At 47.6% G+C, this 12,794-nt stretch overlaps 1 long non-coding RNA gene across 1 annotated transcript; it reads right to left on the reverse strand.

The window, feature by feature from the left end:
• Positions 1–1,701: 1,701 nt before the first annotated feature.
• LOC129147423 (uncharacterized) lies at positions 1,702–3,906 on the reverse strand. The gene is made up of 3 exons (XR_008554778.1): positions 3,783–3,906; positions 2,789–2,937; positions 1,702–1,949 (listed from the first exon to the last, which is right to left on the reverse strand). It is a non-coding gene; the product is annotated as an uncharacterized LOC129147423 (long non-coding RNA).
• Positions 3,907–12,794: the final 8,888 nt, after the last annotated feature.

Raw genomic sequence — 12,794 nt, forward strand, 5'->3', positions numbered from 1 at the left:
TGTGGAAAGAGAAAAGACCCAGTCAATGCCCTTCTGCTCCACCCTCCCTGTCCTGGTGTTAAATATGAAGCATAGATAATCCATACGTGTCTTTCTATGGAGACTGTAACACCTGACCAGGAGAGCCCTGCCAGTGAACAGCTTCCCTCTTTGGGAGAGAAGGTCAGCATGGTGCAAGGCATGGAGCATTTACCTAAAAGCCAAGCAGACATGGAGGAGAAGACTGGCCCCTCTTCTCAGTAAGAGTGTTACATTGGGCTTGGCTGGTTTTGCTCAGTGGTTGAGCATCAATCTATGAACCAGGAAGTCATGGTTTGATTCCTATATGGGGCACTTGCCCAGGTTGTGGGCTCAGTCCCCAGCGGGGGCATGCGGGAGGCAGCCAATCAATGGTTCTCTCTCATCATTGATGCTTCTATCTCTCTCTCCCTCGCCCCTCCTCTCTCTGAAATGAATAAAACTATATATTTTTTAAAAGAGTGTAACATTGGGCAAGTCATTTAGCTACTTGGACCCTCTGACTCTTCATCTGTACAATTTATGAAAAATTCTGCTACTGAGATGATATTATAGAGTTGTGGTGAGTGTCAAGTGAGCTACTACGTGTGAAAGGGCCTGTGCATGGTGAGTGTTAAGTATCCTCCCCTAACACATGGCTCCAAAATCTGCGTGACCACAGAGTCTGACAAGACTGCATGTCTACAGAACCTCTATAGACTTCAGGACTAACTAAAGGGCAGAAACATAAGTGGACGTTGTAGGATGCCATCCTCAAGTATCTTTGCAGGGGAAGGTCCTACCTTGGCATTCAGAATGGCAGATAATAGGTGAAATTGTTTGAGAACATGTTATGGGTGTGCTCATAAACCCCGATGAATGACCAAGAGAGACAGAAGCACGGTGGGATTTGGGATGCGGATGACCAGCCAGTAAAAGAAGATATCAAAGCTAATATGCCCTCATTCCAATGCACAGGCTGGTGAGGCCATGGCACTGGGGTTATAAGATGTGCTAGGTGGCAAGGACAAGCAGGCATGGCAGACCATGGCAGAAGGCTAAGTGGGGCAGTCCAGGTGGAAAAGTGAACAGAGAGCGCTGGGAGATGGAGCTTGGAGGGTCAGCCCAGACCATCGTTTTTGTCAGGGCTTCTTTGGGAGACCGAGGCTTATCCTCTGACTCAGGAAAACTCTGAATCAAAGACTCCACCCACAGAGCCTATGTCCCAACTTATGCTAACTCCTAGTCACTCCAGGGCAGTAGCTGGTACTTCCCAGCCCATGACTCTCAAAGCCCCACATCCCAAGGGCCAGGTTTCCTCTCCTAGTGGTAGGCTTCTAGTCCTGCTACATGTCAGTGTATTGCCTTAGAATAGGGTATCTCCATAGGTGCTTCTGCTCCTACTCCTTCTGAGTCTTGCCCTAAGAAAGGCTGCTACCATAGGCCTGCTATGTGCTCAAAGGCCATTTTGTTCTTGACCAAAATCATATTCACAGAATGCTTGAGAAAATATTGTCATGTCCTTTGCCCTGTTTAGAGACATGGACATGGAAGGAATAAAGAAACCAGCTGGCACACCTTGCCTCTCATCTATCCTGAGGGCCTGTATTCATGGACTTGGTACAGGGCACATAGTCCGTTCTGTTCATCCACAGAGGGTCCACTAGAAAGAATGTATAAAGGGGAAGAATGACACAGTCTCAATAATGCCATAGATAAGATTTATTTTGTACACAAACTCTTTAGAATTGGCCACTCCATCACTTTAGATCTTCATCTTCTGGGACTGCAAGTTAAGGGATAGACACTTGCCAGGAATGGTGTGTGGAAAACGTTATGCCAAGCATTGGATTCGTGCATTCAATGAGAAATCTTCTGGGGCTGGTCTCCAGGCTGGATTACACCCCCCATTCTTCTTCCACAGGGTCATCAACATAGTCATCAACATCATCCTTTAAAAATATATATTTGGTCATGACATTTCCTCTGCTCAGAATCCCCCAGCAGTCTACCAAACTCTTTGGCAGGCAGCTCATTCCTTTCTGGACTCTGGCTTGCTGATCCTCTACTGAGATGTTGCATTTTCTACTGAGCACAAACTCAATTACTTTCCCATCTCCAGCACAGGGCCCACATTTCCCCATCATCTGTACTGCCCTTCCTGACTGTGGCAAACTTTATGCCTCCTTTAAGCTTTCCCTTAAATGTTCTCTACTCTCTGACAACCTTCCCAACCCCCACTGATCCACCCACCCAGGCAAAACCAACAACTCTTCCCTGTGCTTCCACAGACCTTAGTAGAAATTGGTACAAAGCTGTGGTCACCCTGGGTTGTAATTATTTACATAGTTCTGTCCCTGAGCTAGCTGCGTTTATCTTTTTATCCCAAATTCAGCACAATGCCTGACTGACACAGGAGATACTCCATAATTGAGGTTGTCTTTCTTTTCCCTCTGCCTCCCAGGATTACCCATTTTCTGAAAGAGTTAAGCCCCCTTGGTGGGGAAGGGCAAGGAGGGTGACAAATCCTATATCAGTAATGACCTGTGAGGATCATGGTTACATGTCTCAACTGAGAGCCCCCCAGGGACAGAGACAGGGATAGGGCTTCTCTTCGAGGAGAGGGTCTTAGATAATGCAGCCAGGTGTCCTTCTGTCATTCACTTCCAGCCTCTTTCTCTAGGAGTTACCAGACTTCTGTGTGCAGTGGACATGTGAACATCATCTGCCCAGGAAAGTACACTGGGGAGTAGTTAACACGCTTGTCAGTTCTTGATTGATTTAGACTCACCACATGGATAGCACGTAGGCATACATGGCCACATCCAGTGCTGCAACATTTCATTCCCCTGGGACATGAGTCATCTCCTGAGCACATTTCAGCACAAATCCCACCGCTTTCTTTGGGCACCTTGGGGCAGAGTCCAGGTCTCTTTCCCCCTGAAACATACAATGGTGTTTGTGGAGTCAGGAATAGTCACTAACCAGGTATGAAAACTGCTGTTAGAGGTTGACCAGCTCACTGCTGGCAGGACTCCCACCTCTTTCATTCTTCCTTTGTACTCCTGGACCCCTCCCTCAGCCTTGGCAGCTCCACCCTCACACCGAAGCCCCCACTTTCACTGTCAGGCCCTTAGGAGAATGTTCTCCTTGCTGCAAAGGCTGCCCAGTCTCGCAGGCAAGAAATCTTCTCTGTCATAAGCCTCTTCTTTCCACCTTAGAAGATATTAGAGAAATCTCTGATCCCAGACATCCGTCTTCCCACCTCACACATACCCCATGTTCATCCCTGGGCTACTCCCTGTTGGAGCCCTACATCCAAGGCACATCTAGAGAGAGCCCCAACTTTTAATAAGGCCCAACCTGATCAGATAAGAAGAATGGGGCCTTGGCTGGTGTGGCTCAGTTGGTTAGAGCATCGCCCCATATACTGAAAGTTTGTAGGTTCAATCCCCTCTCGGGGCACCTATGGTAGGCAACCAATGGATATTCTCTCTCACCTTCTCTCTCTCTCTCTCTCTCTCTCTCTCTCTCTCTCTCTCTCTCTCTCTCTCTCTCTCTGTCTTTCTCTCTCTCAAATCAATAAGTATATCCTCAGGTGAGGATTAAAAAAAGAAGAAGAAGAATGGGAAACGCAGGGTGATCACTCCTGAAGGTTAAAGAAATGGGTCTGATCAATGCCAAATCTCCACTCTGCAGCCTGTTTCTGTGCCACACCATCCCAGGTAGGAAGCTGGGCTCTGAGCCTCCTCTGCTCTCAGGTAGGGCCCCCTCAGCACCCTTACCTCCATGAGGACGTCTCCGAGCGAAGGCCATGTCCATCCCCAAGATGATGAAAGCCACCAGAACAAAGACTGTGCCTGTCTTCATGTTGGCCTTTGATGTGAATGCACACCCTGAGCCCAGCCCCAATTTATACCCTCAGTGTCACCAGAGAGGAGTGTGGGGTGGGGCAGTAGAACAGGAAATGTACAACATGATCTATTTCATAACTGATGTCTCTCTAACTAGGTTAAGTTTTCATGTAGATGCAAATCCAAACAGGAGAGTTCATTGCTACTTCACAACTTGGCCCTGGTTTCCCTGGTGTCATTAGAAAAAGTGGCCAAAGAAAAGAATTTTCTGTGTATAACTTAGAATTGCAGAGTAAGAACTTAAACTACAAAGCTAGGTGTTATTCCATCTGGTGCCTCTTGGAGGTCCCGTTCCAGGAGGATTCAATGTGCTTCTGGGAGAGGTGGTGAGCGGGTTGTGCTTTGGAGCCATCCCAGGGCTGAGATCCCTAAGTAGGGGTGGAATGAGGACCACCCCTAATCACAAAGGTGGGTAGTAAGATCGCTCATGTGAGGAGATGGATGTTCAAAGATCACAAGCTGGCAGGGCCCTTGGGGACTGAGAGACAGGGTCCACTCTTGATGGCTGGCGGTCTCTGAGCCTACCCTGCTCCATACTGAGAGGTCCCTAGAGAGAGGCCTGTGTGGGTGAGCTACAATGAGCTGAACTACAGGAAAACACTGTTGACAGTTGCACAGGGGCCTGAGTAAGAAGCCCACCCTCTTTCTTATCCCAATTACAGAATTTCAGAGAAGGGGGTATAGAGGTAAAACTCCAGTGACTATAGGAATGAAGAGAAGCCTGCTTTGTCCTTGGTGGTCAGATCTGGGACAAGCACCTCATGAGCACCTATGGGGAGGCCTGGATAGGGTACTCTAAGAGCACAGGAACACCAAGCGAGCCAAGAGAGGAGGGCTCACACCGGCCATGCCAGCTAGTTAGCTCACACCCAGCATCTCAGACTCTTTGGATGCTCAAAGGGTACAGCACCGAGGACCCCTCAGTCTGAAGGAGGGGCCAGAGTACATGGCAGCACAGTACAGGGCGGAGATCCATTGCCCAAGGAGCACAGAGCACAACAAAGAGCAAGCCCAAATGCAAATCTGCGGTGTCTGGCCAAGTGCCAGACTGCTGAGTAGTATGGCCTTGGTGAGTGAGTGGGACCAAGGTGGACAGCCCCAAAGAACTTGCAGAAGAACCTTCCAGAGCACTGTGGGCAAGGGGAAGACTCCCTAATCCATCTCTAAAAGTGACTTAGACAGGACTACTATCATTTAATTAACAAAATCTTTATACATTTTTTTCTCATGTGTTCGGTATGTATTTTTCTAAGTCCTTTCCTATACTTTATACACAGAAATATGTATCTTTGCTGCAGAAATGAAGTTATATTGTACAGTATTGTTTTGCTTTATTCACTTAACATTGGGTCTTTTTTAAATATATTTTTTATTGACTGAGGAAGGGAGAGGGAGAAATAGACAGATACATCAATGATGAGAGAGAATCATGAATCAGCTGCCTCCTGCACACCCCCTACTGGGGATTGAGCCCGCAACCTGGGCATGTGTCCTGACTGGGAATCAAACCAGGACCTCCTGGTTCATAGGTCGATGCTCAACCACTGAACCATGCTGGCTCAGCTTAACATTATATCTTGGAGAGATTTCCATGTTAGTATCCCCCCTTTTAAAACAACCGCTATCTAATATTCTATTATATGAATGATTCATAATTTATTTAAGCATATTTTAATTGCTGAACATTTAGGTGGTTTCTGTATCATTAGCAATTTGCTGTTATATGCATAATATACTTTGTATATGCTTCTTTGTTTATATATGTCAGTATTTCCCCCTGAGTAGATGCCTAAACATGGAAACACAAAGGATATGTTAACTGTAGAGTTGGAAGATAATTGCCAAATTGTCCTCCATAATAAAGGCTGCACCCATTTACACTTCCTCCTGCAGTGATTTCCCACACACTGACCTGATGCATTTGCAATCTTGTTTTCCCAAGTTAAATTTTTGAGGCAATATTTCAAGCTGTATATTCCCACATTCCCCTTGGGATGTAACCCAGTTGGGAATGCAGGGCAAAGAACTCCCATGAGAGTTACGAAAAAAAAACAACTAATGAGTGGAAATTACATATGAAAATATAGTCTGGTATTTGCTACTCTAGCACTTGGAGTTTCCAGTATGAAGCAAGGGTAGTTATGGCCTATAATGGTTTCGCTGAAGTCTGCATTTCAAGAATGGGAGCTGCAAGGTTACAAAGGAGGCTTCCCTTCAATAACAACGATACTTGACCTTCATTAAGCCTGCGATTATACATCAGCTCCTGGGTCTGTACTTCACACCTGTCATCTCACCCAAGCCTCATAAGCTTGGGGTGGCTTCCATTGGCAACCACAGGTCACAGATGAAGGGACTGAGGCTTGAAGGAAGTCCATGTTTTGCAAATACTTCGACCCCATCTCAGACCCACCAATGGGGAACTGCCAATGGTGACGTTCAGAAAAGCTCGTCAAATGTTTTCATGTACATGGAAGTGAGGAACACTTCACTTACCTGATAAAACCTTTATTTCTGTGAGGAGCTAAACAAAATGTCTCCATAAGTAGTTGATTTCTAGTGACATTCACAACAATGGAAATCTAGCAAGTTCTCATGACATATTACTACTTGATAATAGCCAGGTGTCTGCACCAATCATCAGACATATATAAAAAAATTAAGTGAGGAACAATAGAGAGGTTCCACAAAAAATTAAATATAGAATTACCACATAATCCAGCAATTCCACTTCTGGGTATATACCCCAAAGATTTGGAAGCAGGATCTCAAAGAGCTATTTGTCCACTCATGTTTATAGCAGCATTATTCATAAGCTAAACATGGAAACAACCTAAGTGTCCATTGACCAATAAATGGATAAGCAACATGTAGTATCCTACATAATAAAAGAGTAATATGCAAATTGACTGCACCTTTGCTACACCCAAGCCACACCCACCAGCCAATCAGAGTGAGTATGCAAATCAATCCAACCAAGATGGATAATTTGCATATCAAGACAATGTAGAAAGAAGCCAAGCCTGTAGAAGGGAGCGAAACTGTGGAGAAGCAAGCAAGCGGGGCGGAGGAGAAGAAAGGGAAGCAGGCAGGGCGGGGAGAAGGGACTGAAAGCAGGAAGCCCTATTGCAGGAATCTTCCTGCAACGGGAACTCTAGTATAAATATAAGGGAATACTAGGGGCCCAGTGCACGATATTCGTGCACTGGGGTTGGGGGGGCCCTCAGCCCAACCTGCCCCCTCTCACATACTGGGTGCCCTCAGGGGATGTCCTGCTGATGGCTTAGGCCCGCTCCCCACTCTCCTTTGTGGGAGGCAACCGGGCTGATCAGGGGAAGGCACCAGCCCCATCACCCCACTGCTGCAGCCACTACCAGTCACCACAGCCACGAAGGTGTTTTCATCAACACGGACTCCAGTCCCTTCACCAAGAAACAATGACAACTTTCTTTAGGGAGGGAGAGACAGAGAGAAACATCAATGTGAGAGGGACACTTTGATTGGTTGCCTCCTGTATGAGCCCTGACCATGGGCGCCAGGCTGGGGGGCATGCAGGGATCCCTGGGCCACACGCAGTGGTGGCCCCCAAGGGTCTCCACACACCCCAGAGGCTAGCAGCCAGCCCCCCATCATGTGCGCCAGGCTGGGGGCGTGGAACCAAACTGCCTCTTGGTGCTGGAGCATTCCCAAGCGGCTGGGGGCACTATGGTGACAGGGGATGTTTCCACCCCGCCCCGCCCCCAGCCCCTTGGCTCCTGCACCTATAGGCTCAAAGTGGCCAGGGGGTGTTCTGGGAACCCTGCCACGCAGGACCTAAGCAAGGGGCCTACAGGCTTGGACTGGCCTGGGTCCTGAGGATGTTTGCGGGACCCAGCCCCTTGGCGCCTGCACCCTTAGGCTCCAAGTGGCCAGGGGGCATTCTGGGACCCTGCCCCTCAGGACCTAAGTGCAGGCCTACAGGCTCTGATCGGCCTGGGTCCCGAGGATGTTTATGGGACCCAGGCTGCTCAGGACCTAAGCGCAGGCCTACAGGATCTGAGAGGCTTGGGTCTGAAGGATGTTTCCCAGACCCCAGACTGCTGCAAGTGTTTGGGGGCGGGAACATAGCGACACGGGAATGTTCCCGCCCCGCCAAGGCTCCCAGTGGCCAGGGGGCCGTTCTGGGGCCCCTGCCACTCAGGACCTAAGCGCCAGCCTACAGGCTCTGAGCAGCTTTAGGTCCCAGACCCCAGACTGCTGCAAGTGTTTGGGGGCGGGAATGTTCCCGCCCACCAAGGCTCCCAGTGGCCAGGAGGCGTTCTGGGGCCCCCGCCGCTCAGGACCTAAGCGATCCGCCTGAATCCGGAGGATGTTTATGGGACCCAGGCTGCTCAGGACCTAAGCGCAGGCCTACAGGCTCTGAGAGGCTTGGGTCTGAAGAATGTTTCCCAGACCCCAGACTGCTGCACGTGTTTGGGGGTGGGAACATTCCCGCATTGCTATGGCAACGCGGGAATGTTCCCGCCCACCAAGGCTCCCAGTGGCCAGGGGGCGTTCTGGGGTCCCCCGCGGCTCAGGACCTAAGTGATCCCACCTGGGTCCGGAGGATGTTTATGGGACCCAGGCCGCTCAGGACCTAAGCGCAGGCCTACAGGCTCTGAGGAGCCTGGGTCCAGAGGACGTTTACAGGACTCAGGCTGCTCAGCACCCGCATATGCAAATTAACCGCCATCTTGTTCGCTCTGATTGGCTGTGGGCGTATCGAAGGTGCGGTCAATTTGCATGTTTGGGTATTATTAGGTTAGATTATTTAGCCTTAAAAAGGAAGGCCATTCTCCAATATGCCACAACATAGGTGAACCTTAAGGACATCATGTTAATGAAAATAAGCCAGTCACAAAAAGACAAATACTAGGTAGTTCCACTTATATGAAGTACTTAGAGAGGTCAAATCATAGAGACAGAAAGTATAAAGGTGGTTGCCAGGAGCTGGTGGGGAGGAGAGTATGGGGAGTTATTGTTTAATAGGTATAGAGTTTCGGATTTACAAGACGAAAAGAGTTATGGGGATGGGTGGCGGTGATGGCTACACAACAATATGAATGAGTTTAATAGCATTGAACTATAGGCTTAAAAATGAACATGATGGGCCCAGGTTGCAGGCATGATTCCCAGTAGGGGGTGTGCAGGAGGCAGCCAATCAGTGATTGTCTCTCATCATTGATGTTTCTCTCTCTCTCTACTTCTCCCTTCCTCTCTCAAACCAAGAAAAATATATTTTTTAAAAAAATAAATAAATGGTAAATTTGTTATATGTATTTTAACACAATAAAAAACACATTAAGGAAGAAGCCTGAATCTAGACATTGGAAATCCCTACATGTCCTCAGTCTACAACACCTACCCTTCACACATGCAGCCATTGAGCTTCTTTTCCTTTATTTCAGGCCAGCATGTGAGACCTTGAGGGTGCAGCCGCTTCTGTGTTTGGACTCCTAAATTTGCTAGAATTCCATTTGTTCCTGGAATTTCATATTCCAAAGAGTCATTTTCTATCCTTGGCAAATCATTCAAACACCTAACTGGCTGCTCAGTTCACCAGCCCCAGACAACATCTTTTGAAGATGGGAACTCCAGGAAGGGGTGAGCAATTATGAGAGAAGGATGACCCTGAAGATAAGTCTTCATCTGAGAAATGGACAAAAACTTGTACGTCAGACCTGCTGCTTTGGGGACTGGAATGCACTTATACCGTTGAGAGGCAACCGTTTCCAGTTCTGCTAACCAGTAAGCACTTGCAAGGAGCCAGCAAGGCAAAGACTATCCCAAGGACTGTGGGTGGGTGGGACAAATAATAGATTATTAACACAAACGGGTTATTTTTAAATTAAATGTTGATGCTGTTGTATTTAATACAACTTAATTAATTAATTAAAACAATTTTTTCCCCGAGAGAGGGAGAGAAACAGTGACGTGAGAGAGACACATTGGTTGGTTGCCTCTGGCACTCGCCCTCACCGGGGCTGGAGATCAAACCCATTCTGGTGATCAGTATTGAGCCTGGCATCCCTGTGGTTTTGGGAAACTAGGCCAATGTGGGCACCAGCTCACCCCCAGTGAGCCAGGCTGTGACACCTGGGGTTAGGCTCAGGTATAAGGCTCCCAAGACTGATGGGACGAGATCAGACTCCAGGTTTCCTGCTCCCAACTCTTGGATAGAGGATGCTATAACCCTGGATGCACTTACTCTCTGATCTGGAGAGGCTGGTGGTGAAGGCTCATCTCCTGTGTGACTCCAGAGCTTTTCTTAGCTTTCAGGAGGAGAGGAACAGGTACTCTCTGCTACAGCTTTGCACAAACACTGACTTCCTGAAGCGTCTGTTTCTGCTCCAGGGGAGTTTCCTTGTTTGAAAGGGGAGTTTCTTAAAGTAATCTGGGAGCAGAGGCGGATCCACAGCAAACAGTATCTGAGGTGAGTCTGATCTGCTCCTTTCCAGTTTTTGTTTCTTTCCTTCTTCAGGGCGACATGAATGAAATCAGCTTCATGGGAGAGGAGGAGTGGATCCTAAGACTGTTCTTGCTCATCCCCCCTCCCATGAGTTCAACCGCAGAGCAGCGCGGGCAATGACAGTCATTGGTTTTCTGAGCACTTGTGCTATCTGAGGAGTGTCGTAATGTTTAGGACATTTTAAAAGCGTCCTTATGAGCCAGTAGGAAATGTGCATCTACAGCCTTACAAATAGGCTTAGTAAAGACTACAGACCTTACAGAGAGAAGACACAAGGTCACCAAATGGCCCACAGCCAAGAAGTGGCAAAGCTTAAAGCCAAAAGGGTGTTTGCCTGTCCCCAGGCCACCTCCACAGATGCCAATGCTCCCTACCGACCCAGGAAACTGAGGGAAGATGCATATCTAACACCAACACCTCACCTATTTCTTGGCTACCATTTACTGAGCACTTAATGTGCCAGGCACTGGGTTGAGTGCTTTACACAATCTCACTTAATCCTTAGAAAACACTGTGAGGCAGGAACTATCACCCCCCCGCCCCCATTTATTATCCCCATTTTTTGAATGAGACTCTGAGGTGGGGGAGTTGGCACAAAACCAGAGATCTAGGAAAAGGAGGGGCCAGTGTTTCATTTGGGTCTTTGTGAATTTAAACCTCATTCTGGCCCAGCTGTGGCTCAGTGGTGCACCTAAGAACCAGGAGGTCACAGTTCAATTCCCGGTCAGGGCATATGCCTGGGTTGTGGGTTTGATCTCCAGTGTGGTGCATGCAGGAGGCAGCGAATTGATGAATCTTTCTCATCATGATCTCTCTCTCTCTCTCTCTCTCTCTCTCTCTCTCTCTCTCTCTCTCTCCCACTCTCTCCCTCTCTGAAATCAATAAAATATATTAAAAAACAAAACGTAAAAACTCATTCTGCTGCCCAGTCTCTGTGGAGCTAGCAGCCATGTCCACCCATGAACCAGGGCAATGACGACAGCCCCAGGAATAGCTGTCCCCAGTGGCCTCCTGTCTCGGTGCCTCAGGACAGGGCTCTGTGAGTCCTGGCTAGGGGAAAGGAAGGGGGTGTGGGAGGAAACCTCATTAGGACAGAGCTTACTTGCTCCCATTGGGCCTCTCAGAGAACAGGAAAAGATGGGTCTGAGCAGGAAGAAGTGGTCCCCAGTGGGCGGTTGGCCATGAAAATGAGCCCAAGTATGGCCAGCAGCTATCACACTAGGACACACCTTGTGCTCACTCTATGCAAAGATGCTGGATGGGGTATCTTCCTTATAGTTTGAATGGTTTGAAGGAAACTACAGAACGATGTGGATAATGTGCCCTTGCAATTACATCACTGAGGGAGGCAGCATGGTGTGCTGGGAAGTGTTCAGGCTTTGTAGGTGAAGAGACCTGTCATTTATTCGCTGCCTGATGTGTGATGAGCACATACTCTCTTTGGGACCCAGTTTCTAAGTGTTTGCAAGACAAGTAATTATGTTTGCCAAAAGATGTTATGGAGATTAAATGCAATAGTGAGATTTACACTTTTGCATTTACAGGTGTAGCTAGTTCTGCCATGTGAGTCATGCATTGAGTGGTGACTGCCAGCAGATGGCGCCATGGAGCTAGCACCATTGCAGGCTTTGCTCCTGAGCCTGTCTGTGCTCAGGCTCTGCTTTCCCTGGAGGAGGAGGAGGAGGAGGAGGACACCGATCATTAGTGCAAATTGGGACACTGTTAGGTATGACAGCCCTGGTGTCACTATGCACAGTGTAATCCAAGGGACTAAGGAGGGTAGCGAGGAATCAGGGTAAGGTGAGCAAAGAAGAAAGCATTTGATTCATTCCTCGGTTTCCTCATCTGTAAGATAGAGGTCCCATCAGTAAAGCTCTCAAGATTAAGTAAAATAATGTATTGGAAAAGACCTGGAACAGAGATATTGCTTTTCTCTCTCTTCCCTCTCTGGAGGATGCCGACTCATCATAAAGGATTATTGAAGCATTCCCTAAAAACAAGTAAACATTTCATAAACACAATTGAAGTTGTTTTTAAAATTATGTGATTTAAAAGTGAAAACTCATATAAAATTATGATTGTTGCCAAACAGTGAAAAGTTAAGGTATATTCAGTATTTTACGGTTTATCAAACTTTTGTGTTAAAAAATACCTCCCTGGACAGGCCTGAGTGGAAAGAAGTGAAGATTTACCTATTTGGAGATGTTGGGGATTGGGTGAAAGAGGTAAGGGGATTAAGAAGTACACATTGGTAGTTACAGAGTAGCCACAGGGATATAAAGTACAGCATAGAGAAAATAATCAATAATCTATCTATATAAAAGGCTAATATGCAAAGTGTCCCCTTGGGAGTTCGACCATGATACCAGGAGTTTGATCGCTCGTAATGACGTGCA

Source organism: Eptesicus fuscus, chromosome 20 (genome assembly GCF_027574615.1).
Source record: "Eptesicus fuscus isolate TK198812 chromosome 20, DD_ASM_mEF_20220401, whole genome shotgun sequence".
NCBI classification, from domain to species: Eukaryota; Metazoa; Chordata; class Mammalia; order Chiroptera; family Vespertilionidae; genus Eptesicus; species Eptesicus fuscus.